The sequence below is a fragment of the Canis lupus genome, chromosome 15, assembly GCF_048164855.1.
Source record: "Canis lupus baileyi chromosome 15, mCanLup2.hap1, whole genome shotgun sequence".
NCBI lineage: Eukaryota > Metazoa > Chordata > Mammalia > Carnivora > Canidae > Canis > Canis lupus.
In genome coordinates this window covers 26,393,727-26,406,567 of record NC_132852.1, presented here as the reverse complement: position 1 = coordinate 26,406,567, position 12,841 = coordinate 26,393,727, and positions in this window count along the sequence as shown.

Genomic DNA, 12,841 nt, shown 5'->3' with positions numbered 1-12,841 from the left:
TTTAGTGCTGCCTTCATCCCAGGGTGTGATCCTGGAGACCCAGGATCGAGTCCCACGTTGGGCTTCCTGCATGGAGTCTGCTTCTCCCTCTGCCTGTGTCTCTGCCTCTGTGTGTATGTGTGTCTCATGAATAAATAAATAAAATCTAAAAAAAAAATTCATGTCCAAGGTGACCCACCGGCACCCTGTGCCCTCTTCCCCATCCCCAGCCACCTTCTCTGTCCTGATGCCTCTCAAGAGCCACTGCTTCGCACGCCGGATGACAGGTGGCAGCCCTGGCTGGGGGCTGTGGAGGGCTGCCCAGAGATGAGAGGACCAGGGTCAATCACCAGGAACACCCCCGCCCCCCAGACCACAGACCCAAGCGTGATACCCCTTTTGCACACACAGCTCTGCGCCTCCAGCTTGTGACAAAACCAGAGAAGCCAACAGAGTGCCAGCTGCCCTGTCCCCGAGGTATTCACCCATCCGAAAGCAGTGTTGACCAAATGAGTTCCTCCGGGTTTACTATGAAATGTCCTACCTTCACTGTGTTTATAGTGGGTTGTTCCGTCCACTTCTTTTTCGGGCTGGCTCAGGATGTAGGGTGTACTTGAGAATCGTCTGGGGTCAGAGGACTTCTTTCCATGTCTGCCTTCCTCCTGAAAACAGAGATGTTTAGCATCTGTTCATCCATTGTGTGACCTTTCCCTTTCACCCTGCACAAGCCTCAGGAAGCTTCCTCCCCACCGGTTGCCTATCTCCCCCCTTTCCTCCAGCGCTAAGGTTTCCCTCTCCAGATCCCCAGATTCCCTTCCAGCCCACTTTGCTGCATCCGGTCCAGGGAGGCTCCAAGCCTCTCTCCCTCCAGCCTGAGCCATGGCCACGAGAAACCTAATTATCCTTTGGTTACCACCAGCCCGTGAATGAGCCGGTTGTCCTGGCAGTCGAAGCGAATCGAGGGCTGTGCCTGCAAAATCCAAAATGTACTCTGCTGGGGCCCCGGGGAAGGCCCTGACGTTTCATTTAACAAGCTGAGGAGGCAAGACCAGAAGTCCCCGAGGTGGGACTCTCAGCCTTTTCACCTGGGTGCTACGAGCTGCAGCCTCGTGTGGTTGGAAGTGGCCTAGGCATGGGAGACAGATTTGAATTTTTTTTTTTGTTTCTGTTTTTGAAATGCCTTATTCATTAGATAAATATTGAATATCAATGTTGCACTGAACATTGTTCTAAGTGTCAGAAATACAATGGTGAATACTGTAATCCAAACCACTTAAAAAATATTCACTCTGGTTGTGTTTTCAAATTATCAACAGCCAGACCATTTGGCTAAAATTATGGTGATCATATAGCGTGGTTTACTTTGGTTCATTCTTTCGTCCTGACCTAAGTCAGCATAATGATAATGCCCCTTTCACTCTCTATTTTTTTTAAACTTTATGTATTTTATTTATTTATTTTTTGTATATTTTTTATTGGAGTTTGATTTGCCAACATATAGCATAACACCCAGTGCTTATCCCATCAAGTGCCCCCTCAGTGCCCATCACCCAGTCACCCCATCCCCCCTCTCCTCCCCTTCCACCCCACCTCGTTCGTTTCCCAGAGTGAGGAGTCTCTCATGTTCTGTCCCCTCTCTGATATTTCTCACTCATTTTCTCTCCTTTCCTCTTCATTCCCTTTCACTATTTCATATATTCCCCAAATGAATGAGACCATATAATGTTTGTCCTTCTCCGATTGACTTATTTCACTCAGCATAATACCCTCCAGGTCCATCCATGTTGAAGCAAATGGTGGGTATTTGTCGTTTCTAATAACTGAGTAATATTCCATTGTACACATAGACCACATCTTCTTTATCCATTCATCTTTTGATGGACACCGAGGCTTCCTCACAGTTTGGCTATTGTGGACATTACTGCTATAATCATCGGGGTGCTGGTGTCCCGGCATTTCACTGCATCTGTATCTTTGGGGTAAATCCCCAGCAGTGCAATTGCTGGGTCGTAGGGCAGGTCTATTTTTAACTCTTTGAGGAACCTCCACACAGTTTTCCAGAGTGGCTGCACCAGCTCACATTCCCACCAACAGTGCAAGAGGGTTCCCCTCTCTCCACAGCCGAGATCTCCAACATTTGTTGTTTCCTGCCTTGTTAATTTTCTCCATTCTCACTGGGGGGAGGTGGTATCTCGTTGTGGTTTTGATTTGTATTTCCCTGATGGCCAGTGATGCGGAGCATTTTCCCATGTGTGTGTTGGCCATGTCTGTGTCTTCCTCTGTGAGATTTCTGCTCATGTCTTTTGCCCATGATTGGATTGTTTGTTTCCCTGCTGTTGAGTTTAATAAGTTCTTTATAGATCTTGGATACTAGCCCTTTATCTGATAGGTTATTTGCAAATATCTTCTCCCATTCTGTAGGGTGTCTTCAAGGTTGGTTCAACACTCGTAAAGCAATCAACATGATAGATCATATCAACAAAAGAAAAAACAAGAACTGTATGATTCTCTCAATAGACGCAAGAAAGCATTTGACAAAATACAGCGTCCATTCCTGACAGATCTGAATTTGAATCAAGACTCTGCAACCTGCTACTGTGTGATCTCAGGAGAGTTACTTAACTCCACTGGGCCTTGGTTTTTGGACTTATGAAGGGGAGTTAATAGGAATAACCACCATTCAGGCTACTGGTATAAAGTGTGCAAAGTGCCTGGTAGTGAGCTCAATGATGAGATGCCCTGTTTTGATTGGGCCTATAAGGTGTAAAGGCAGAAATGAAGCTGAAGAGCTGGCAAGGGGGCTCCCCATGGAGAACTCTGGCACTCGCTCTGCTTGAGTTGCACCAGCCAGCTGCACAAGGATGGAGCCAAGGGCTGACCAGGGTCCCGGCTCTGCCCACCCGACCAAGTATGAGGGCAGCATCTTGGAGACTCCAGCTTGGCTGTCTCCCCCTCCTCCAAAATGACCGCATGATGAATTTGTTTCTTGCCAGGTCCCAGGTGAGCCTCTTCTTCTGCCCGCCCTGCTGGTGGCTCTCACATGTAAGGGAGGGAGAGAGCCCCACCAAGACCCCTGGGAGTGGCTCTGAGAGGGAGTAGAAATCACCAACACCACCACCACCACCACCACCACCACCACCACCACCACCACCCCGGCACAGTGACTTCCTGGCTACTCAGGGCAAGATGTAAAGTACTTGTGCTCTCTGCAGTCCTTCCTAGCCAGGAGACAGCATCCAAAGTAACCTTCTGGAAGTAGGGTTGGTGATGGTAGTGAAGGGGAAGGCAAACGGCAGGAGCTATTGATTTTTTCCTCCTTTTTTGGACAGACAAGGTGGCAGTAACAATAGTATTTCACTATATGAGACCTGCTACAGATAATAACCAACACATGACTATTGTTTATACCTGCCCTGTGCCCATTTCCTGCCCACTGCCTTTAATTTAGTGACAGGAAATGCTCCTCAAAGAGAAGTGAGCATGGAACCAGGCTGGAACAATCCCTCAGTGTCCTCTATGGAATTCTGTATACTGACGTCAGGGGAGAGGTGCCCTCTTCCCTCTCTGCACTCTGACTGGGATGGGTGTTGGCCCAGGAATGGGCAGCAGTTCCCCACAATGTAGAGAAGTTAATCCCAGGACCAAGCATACCCCTGCCCTCCTGGTATTTGGATGTGTGAACCAACTTATTTTTTTCTTCTTATTTATTTGATTAAGCTCTTTTGCAACTTAATGAGTGTCTGACTTACCCAAGTACAAGTAAAAAAGCTACAGAATCTCCAAACGCAGGCCATGACCTTAACCCCTGTTTGATGACAGGATGCCAGGTATCATGAGCTAAGTCTGCTTGTTTAGAAGGAAAATGTCCTTCTTACTAGAGCCCTTAAAAGTTCAATCTTTGAAGAATTCTGAAGAAGAACTGGCCAGAGGCACCTCATCTGTGTCCCCAGACTCTTCTACACGGAATATCTTTGGTTGTCAGCCGCTTTGAGGCGCCATGTTGAAGGTGTATCTCCACATACTGTTGGAAATTCACTAGCCTTTTTTTGTTGTTGTTTTTCACTAGCCTTTTGATTAGTGAGTATTAGCTTTGCATTGGGCCATTCCACGGGCTCTGGGCACTGGCCAACATAAGCCTCTCCCTCACTGTGAGCACTGGCTTGCGTGGGCCTGTCAATAGATCTTGCCCATCAGAGCCTGCCTGGTGGTGGGCGCAGAAAAATCAGGAGCCTAGTTAGTTCCAACTCAAACGGTATCTGAATCTATGGCTTTAAACAAGTGATGGCACCCTTCTGGATCTCTGTCTCTTCACCTGTAAACAGAGGGTACTGGACTAAAGGATATAAAGTCCTTTTAACTCTACTAGCCTATTATGTTTCAATAAGATTTGTAAACTAGAGTCTTGGCATTTGGAGTGAAATCAAGGAGCAGAAACTTGGTATGTTGAGCTTTTCCACCTGAGCAAACACTACACCCACCAAGTGTAAATTCCCACCAGCAAGGAAACAATAGGACCACCCCTGGAGTGGGGGGGGGTGAGGTTAAAACGTCCTCATCATGGGGAGGGAGACCTTTCTCAGCAGCAAATAACACTACCACTGCCAGATGTCAGGATCCCTGAAACCAGAGGGAAATGGGAGCCTGGAAGAGACTTCCACATGTGATGTTAGAACCTCATCAGGGAACTAAATTAGCAGGGTGGATTTGCTGTAACCACTTTTCTTTTTCTTTTTTTTTCTTTCTTTTTAGTACTATTCAGTCTTATTGCTGTATTTTGTGATGTGAGGGAAAATTGGTAAGAAAATTGGGAAGTGTTAGGAAAATAGGTCATGTCCACATGAAAGTCACCTCAGTTGAGTACAAAATTCTTTCAGATGCTTCTCTAAGGTGTTCACTGCTACAAGAGGTCAGAAGTCAGGCTGGTATTTGTTCTCCCATCAATAACTTGTTTGGAGGGGTTAATTATTTCCTACCTGGATACTTGCACGACTTCTGTTTTTGTCCTTGTAATTTAAAGAGAATTTCATTAGTATGTGTTTCTGGGTGGGTCTTTTAAAATTGATTTTCTCTGAAATATGTGAGCCTATTCAATCTATTTACTCTGGACTCTTTCCAGCTTGGAAATGTTTTCTTCAGTAAAGTTATTATCACTTCTGTTTCTATTCTGGGTTTTTTCCTTCATAAATTGGATTCCCATTCTCTTGCTCAGTAGCTCTTTTTTCAGTAATTCTTTGTGTCATGTCTAATTCAATTCTTTTCCCATACATCCCAGGAAACTTCGCAAGATTAACCTCCAAATCATTGATTCCATTGTCTACAGTGTCATTTTTGTTGATTTCCACATCCACGATTGCATTTAGTTATTTGATTGCATTTTGGGCCATCATTCTTATCTATCTCATCTCTCTTCCTAGCTCATCTTGCTGACTTTTTTCAAGACCTGGTTTTTTTTTTTTTGTTTTTTTTTAAAGAAGTTTCGGGTTTACAATAAAATTGAGAATAAGGTACAGAGATTTCCTAAATCCTTTGCTTCCACACCCGCACAGCCTCCCTCACGATCCACACTGCTCACCACATGGTATGCTTTTTACTGAGGATGAAACAGCATCGACACATCACAATCCCCTGTGGTCAATAGAGTGTTTACCTTAGGGTTCACTCTTAGTGCTGTACATTCTGCGGGTTTACAAATGTATAGTGACCTATATCCATCATTAGAATACCGTACAGACTATTTCCACCACGCTAAATATCCTCTGTGCTCTGCCAATGCATCTCCCACCCGCCTCACCCTGGTAACCACTGACCTTTTTACCACCTCCATGATTGTGCCTTTTCCAGACTGTCATACAGTATGTGGCCCTTTCAGGTGAGCTTCTTTCACACAGTAATATGCATTTAAGGCTTTTCCATGTCTTTCCATAGCTGGATAGCTCATTGCTTTATATTGCTGAATAACATTCTGTTTTCTGTCTGTACCACACTTTACCCATTCACCCACAGAGGGACATGCTGATTGCTTCCAAGCTTCAGCAATTGTGAGTGAAGCCGTTGTTAAAATCCACGCATAGACTTTCATATGGACTTAAGTTTTCAGCTCCTTTGGGTAGAGACCAAGAAGCGTATGATAAGAGTATGTTTAGTTTTGCAAGAAACTATCTTGCTATTGTGTTAGAAATCAGTGGGTAATTCCTTATCTCTGGTAGGCAGCTGGGAATAAAAGGGGCTCTGTAAAGCTAGTGGATAGGCACTATGGCAATTTATTAATCTATGCACTTAGAATCTGTTCACTTTTCAAAATGTGTGCTATGCTTTACTTAAAGTTTTGCTACAAAAATTATTATATGACACAACTACCTAAGAAAGCAATGAACTATATTGGATAAATTCACATATTTCTAAATAAATTTTTCTTAATTAAAAAAGAAAAAGAATTATCTCACCAACTCTTCATCTGAATCTTTTCTCTTTGTGTGGTTTTCTGTAATTCATAAAGACCATGTCTTCTAGTGATCCAAGATATCTTAAATTTCTCTTGTTTCCTATGGTAAGCCCATTTTGGAGGTCAGCTTCTTTTCAGTCTTTAGAAATATCTCTTTGTCTTTTTCATAAGCTATATCTTAGTTGTTATTTCCATTCACCGGTCCTCAAATAAGGGGGTATTATTTGGCAAACTAGTGATGCTCTTGGAATATTTACCATACACTTGATAGTTTACAAGTATATCAGCATATAAATTTGGGCTTTATTCTCATACGTTCCAACACCTTACACTATAGAAATAGGTAGGTCTTGTTCCCCCCTAAAGCCTTGGCACTCTTAGCCCTTAGGAAGTGCCAACAGCTCCTTCACATTTCTGGAGCCTCGGAAGAAACTGCCCCAGTACAAAGTGTTGTTTGGCAATTCTGGATCCGCACAGAAAGTGTCCCGAACTTCTCTAGAGTGGGAGAGATTTAGAGCCTGGCGCTTGAATGGGTTTGCAGAAAGTTTCAGCCCAGAGAAGGGGTGGGTGCATCTCCTGTGACTGTGAGATCTGAAGTTTTTGCAGGTGATAGAAACTGACTCCCCGCTTCCGTGAAAGAGGCTCGGATCTGGCGGTACATGAGCTCCACACCAGGCCTACTAGGTGGGCAGTAGCTCTGGTGGGTGGTGAAGACCAGGCCTCTACAGAAGATGGGCTGTAGAAGAAGCAGCATCAAGGGCAGTAACCACAGAGCTTAAGAACAAAGGGCTTGTTGCCGACTTCAGGGGCTACATAAGCCAACTGATATGAAGTTTCTTCCTGGCTTTGGTAAGTGGAGTGTTCAGATCCAGATTTTATTGCACTAAGAATACTCAAGAAATGTGACTGTCATTGCACTTGGGTTCCGTGGAACAAGTCATCCTGATTACACATAAAATGTTTCTGGAAATCCTCCGAGTATTGCCAGGCAGACATTAGTATTCCCCTGTTACAGTTACGGAAACAGAGGTACAAAGTCAGGAATAATTTTCCCAAGGTCCACAGCCCATTGTGCAGAATCGGTATTGAAATCCAGGCCCACCAGATGGCCAAGCTCTTAACCGCTGTATGTCATTAATCCCGGATATGAGGGTTATGGGAGTCTTCATCTTTTTATGTGTCTTCCTAGGAATTTTAACAGGAAGTTCAACTAGAAATTTCCTTGTATTTTTAAAATATACTTCTATAACATTTGGACTTTGGATTGTCCCTGAAAGTTGATGGAAAATGCTGATTTATAAGAAAGAGAAATGCTTACTTATACTAAGGAGAGAGAAATTTCTGGATCTTACAAATTAAGGAGCACTCAAGGAAAGAAAGAAAGAAGAAAGAAAGAAAGAAAGAAAGAAAGAAAGAAAGAAAGAAAGAAAGAAAAGAAAGAGAGAGAGAAAGAAAGGAGATGAAAGAAGCAAAGCCAAAATCAGGGAAGAAAGGAGGAGTTACTGCACTGTGTGGAGCAATGAGCCTTGAGAAAGATAGGAAACAACAGACCCTACATTTAGGGACTTTGCATTTGAAGATGACCAAAGAATTAACAGAAGAAAATAGGAACAATGCCAAATATCTTTGCTAAGCTTTAATACATAGCTATATCAATTTCCAAGTTTTCGATGGAAGCAATGTCAAAGGTGGGCTTTGTATATTTTATAGTCCTGGCTACTCACCAAGTAAGATTCATACTAGTTAGTTATCGGGTTGTTGTTTTTAGTGAAGTGTAATTTTATAACAAACCTGAGTAGCCTTTATAACAAATGCTCTATTGTCCTCTGCTTTGTTTTATGCAGTAGGTAAAATAACCGCATTAGACGATGAGCCCCCTCTGCCCTCTGAAATCTGTGCTCCTTGAGAGCATAGGCAAGGCGAGGGGCAGAGGAGTATTCCCCACATGGGGTGACTTCCTAGCTCTAAATACTCAATTTCTAGCTCCCAAACAGCTCGTGGCTCCATGTGGAGAAATTGTTACCATGAGTTTCAAGAAGGAAGAATGTAGTCTTTAAGTCCTAATTCTCTAGAGGATATCGAATGATCATAAGGAAAACCGTGAAGGCGGTTCAGCGTCTGACTCTAAATTTCAAAGAAAAAGAGGAGTGATGGAAAATTAAAGGTTGCTGGAGAATGTGGTGGTGTACGTTCAGAAATCACGGTACATAAATATTTAGTATTTTTTCTCATCCCTCAAGTGACTCATTGTTTTCTTATTACAAATCATATCGTTGCCTGTTTCTAAGAGTGCTATCCAGGCAGTTTGGTAAATAGCAGGACGAAAGCAGCTAAAATACAGTTGCTTACACAAAACCCAGAGTGCTTGCAGTACCCAAGGCATCTGACCCCAGAGGCAGGCAGCAGAAACAGCCAGACCTCAGGTACAAGGCACACCACGGCCAAGTGGGTTGTCACAGTCCTACAAACAGTGTGACATACTGTTCTCCTCCAAAAAACGCATGCCACTTGTCTTGAAACTCTGGATGTTATACATTGGATCACATGTATATAGTTACACGTTTAAATATAATTTATGAGCACAGCAGTCATGAACAGGGGATGAAGGAGCAAAGAATATAAATATATACAGAGTCTTGCCTAATTCCTTTTAAGCCTGTGGCAAAGTTATTTCCTCATTCCCAGCTTCTGTACCTTCTCTCTGACCAGCTACCACTTAATACCATTTAAGTCAGTAATACGGGTTGTGAAGTCTTCGTTCATAACACGAGTTGGTTGTGTACTTTGAGATTCAAAGCTAAAGCAAAAGATGAGGTATGTAGCTATTTTCACTCAGGCACAGAGTATATGATTCATTAGTAAAAATTCTCATTGGCTTTTATTTTTTTGGCAAGATAAGGTGTAATTTGCCCCAAATCCACAAACCAAGACCTTATTAGGATAATTGAATTCTTATTTTCCCCCAATAGTGAGAATGAAAAATCAACATTGCTCTTTCTAAAAACAACTTGGCAATATAAACCAAGAGTCCAAAGAGTGTTGTCTGTACTCATGGTCTGTGCTCTGGGAAATAGGGCGATAGGAAATAACCGGGGATGTGGACAAAGATTTAAACATAAAGATGCTTATCAAAGTCTATTAAAAATAGAGAAAATTTGGGGGAAAGGATCTGTGTCCCACAATAAGAATGTAGCAAAAAAAAAAAAGAATGTAGCTAAAGTATGATCTTTGTATGAAGGAATATCATGCAGTAATTAAGAAGCATGTCAGAAAAAGTAGATCAATATTAATATACTCAAAATAAGACGCTGCCATGGGTAAAAACTTAACATATTCTACTTTTTTATACTATGATCCTGATAATATAATGTTAATGCATAGAACAAATACTGAAAGATAGTGAATTAATTATATAATTAATCATATTACTGGGCGGCACTGATTCTATTCTCCTCTTTATACTTTTCTGTATTTTTCATAGTGTCCACAGTGATCTTATATTATTTGTATAATCATAAAAAATAATAATACAATCCAAAGGTATTATGTCAGGGTTTGTTCAAAGCATTGCACAAGGCCTGAAGCTGCGGAAGCTGCTCTGTATACGTAGCCTTTAAAATAGTGGTACGTCAGAAGAGACTCTTAACAATAGAGAACAAACTGAGGGGTGCTGGAGAGGAGTTGGGTGGCGAGTGGGCTAGATGCGTGATGGGGATTAAGGAGGGCACTTGTAGTGATGAGCACTGGGTATTATATGTAAATGATGAATCACTAAATTCTACTTGTGAAACCAATGTTACACTATATGTTAACTCACTGGAATCTATTTATTTCGTTTTATTAAAGATTTTATTTATTTATGAGAGACACAGAGAGAGGCAGAGACATAGGCAGAGGGAGAAGCAGGCTCCCCACAGGGATCCTGATGCGGGACCCGATCCCAGGATCCCAGGATCACAACCTGAGTCAAAGGCAGATGCTCAACCACTGAGCCACCCAGGTGCCCCAACTCACTAGAACTTAAATAAAAATTTGGAAGAAAAATTAAATAATTAAATTAAAAATTAAATTAAAAAGTGGTATATCAACCTCACTCGGGAACTCAAAAGTCCTCAACAGTGAGTTAAGTGCCCTGGTGAACTCTAGGAGCGTTGATGTGTAAATTATTCAAGGTTGTCTCCCATGCTAAGGACACATTCTCCAGACAGGAGGCTCGTGGAATCCCTCTGTTAGTATTCTGGCTGTCCCATAAAATGTGACCTAGCAAGTCATTTTCAGTCAAATCTGAAAGAGGGGCAGAGGGCCCCAGGTAACATAATGCGCCCAGAACATGTCTGCCGCTCTGACAGGTGCAAACAACTCCACTTGTCTAAATATAAATTCACTCAGGCAGTTTGGAAACAGTCTTTCCCACTTTCTATTCTGATCAGGCAAAAGAATGTCTGCTCCTTTAGTTCTGACTCTTGGTGCTGGTTATTTATATTTAGATGCACTGTGCAATAATTTTTATTCAAAGAGAAGGAAGGTTAGAATGCTATGAAGAAAAAAGCTTTTTTCCTTCTAAAATCTTGGGTGAAGAAAGACCTAGGTTGGGGTTGTTTTCAAATGTGTTCAGTTGAGAAGATAAGATATTAATAATATTTCTTCAAACGTTCTGGATGAACAAAAGGCTGATGTTGACACACGCATAAAGAAACATTTTCTAATATTTAAGCCAGAAAGAAGACTTAATTTTTAATCAACAGAGTGGAAATTCTTTGGAGGAACATTCAGAACTCTACTCCTTTGCCAACAACTCCTGCCATGCTTTTTCCCATTACCCCTAAACTCTGACTCCCCCTTCAGGATCCTGCTCAGTGCTCACTTCCCCAGAAGCCTCAGCTGGCCTTCCTCATTTCCCACCCCACCTCCATGGCCACACACATGCAGTCCTCCTCTTGGCTCCCAAATATAGAGAATTACCCTCTACACATTTATCCTACATCATTATTTATTAGCCTAAGAGCTTCTTGAGAGTAAGAGTATATTTCACTCATTTTTCCACTTCCAGCACCCCAGCTAACAGTAGTTACTCAATAATGTGTTGTTAAATGAATAAACAAATGTTTAAGAGAGGATTGAAGAAGTCACAGATGAGCCCAAGTGCAAGGAAGATAGCACCAAATAGCCACTACCAGCCACCAAAAAGAAAGTTCTTTAAGGGAGAATGATAATTAGCTTTGCTTAGCTACTGCTAGGCTTTTGGTTTATTTTTGTGGGGAGGATTGGGTTATTAAATGAAATGAAGGCTAAATTCCATGCCAGATATTATAAAAGGAACTTGATACGCAGTGACTGAAAGGTTGATATTTAGCGGTTTTACTTTTTTTTCTGCTATAAAATGAGGGCGAGACAAGATTGTACGGGAACTAAGGGCCAGTCCAGCTCTGAGGTTCTGGGGCCCTGGAACTGCTGAGTTTGGCTCGAACCATGCTCCAGAGCTTGCATCCCAGCTCGATTCTGATCGCTAAGGAGACTGCGCTCTTTGCAAACTCACAGACGCCACACTCCTACCTACCAAGACTGTGGTGTGCCACAACTAAGTTTAGCCCCACTCTCCTGCTCTGAAATAGTCATCTAAACCACAGGGGAAATTACTACGCACGGTTTCCTAGATCTATGTAAGGAAGATGCTTCCAAACCTCAATACTATAAGGTTGGATTTACTTGTCCCGACTTCTCGGTTTGGTTCAGATCACCCTTAGCCTGCCTTCGTTTTGCAATACCAGTTGGCTCTTTAGCTTTGCCCACTCCTCTAGCATGCTCACTACGCTTGAGAAACGGCGCCAACACTTGGCTTAATAAATCGCCAACCTACTCATCAGCTAATGAAAGGAGTCCAGGGTTGGCAAAGGGAGTATTGCATTAGAAACTTTATTTGCCAACCGCCTACCAATAGCTGATTTCAGAGGTGGTCCTTTTTCAGATATGCCCATTAAAGGAGAAGGAAGAGGACTAATAATTGCCCTTCAGACGGGGAGACTGTATCTTGAGCTGAAGGCCTGTATTGGATTAATGCAACCTACCCGTGTTTTTAGTTTTACATTTCTAGTAAAATTAGAACATGCTCTCATATCCCTCAAAGCAGAAATTCCCAAATGCCACGTTCAACACAATGAATTTTCGTAAAGCTAAAAACATGCACCGTGAAGGAATGGCCTTTACTCTGATATTATTTGTTATTTTGTTTTTATCGCTGTTAAAGAGCTGTTGTTGTTTTTTTAAATAGAAGGTCAGTAGCAAAAGATAGTAAGGTTTGTTTATTTTAATGTCTTGACACTTTAAAGAGCCGGCAACCCTCTATCAATTTCCAAACTTCATTGAAACTAGAAAACTAGGCTCCTCATCCCTATAGTGGCTAGCTCAGAGCTGAGCACCAAG